Source organism: Ischnura elegans, chromosome 6 (genome assembly GCF_921293095.1).
Source record: "Ischnura elegans chromosome 6, ioIscEleg1.1, whole genome shotgun sequence".
Lineage (NCBI taxonomy): Eukaryota > Metazoa > Arthropoda > Insecta > Odonata > Coenagrionidae > Ischnura > Ischnura elegans.
In genome coordinates, this window is record NC_060251.1 from 79,141,640 (window position 1) to 79,142,071 (window position 432).

The following is a 432-nucleotide window of genomic DNA, read 5'->3' on the forward strand; positions in this document are numbered from 1 at the left end:
AATCTTTTTGTTTGAACTGAGTGTATGAATAGTGTAAAGCAACTTACTAACGCGTAGAAATTTGTATTAGTAAAAACTTTTTGGTTTCAGTAATCAGAGTTTTTTATCGCACCTTTCACATAAATTCGCGATAGACACGAGCGTTTGGGGGTCCCTTACGGTTGGGCCTTCGTCCAGCAGACCAGCCGACTTGGCCAGACCACCCTTGGCAGTTACAGGGGTTGCAGGGTCTCAGGGTAGCGCAGAGTAGGCGCGCTGGCGAAAAATCGATCTCATTTCCGCTGACGTAAACTGTTTACCGAGATTTCTGTACAGATACGTACCTCCGTCTGTACTGTACAGATACGTATCTCCATCGGCGATAATTTCGCCACATTTTTCCGATATCTACTTTGCTGCTATCTCGGAATTGGTAGTGTGAAGAAACGCTTT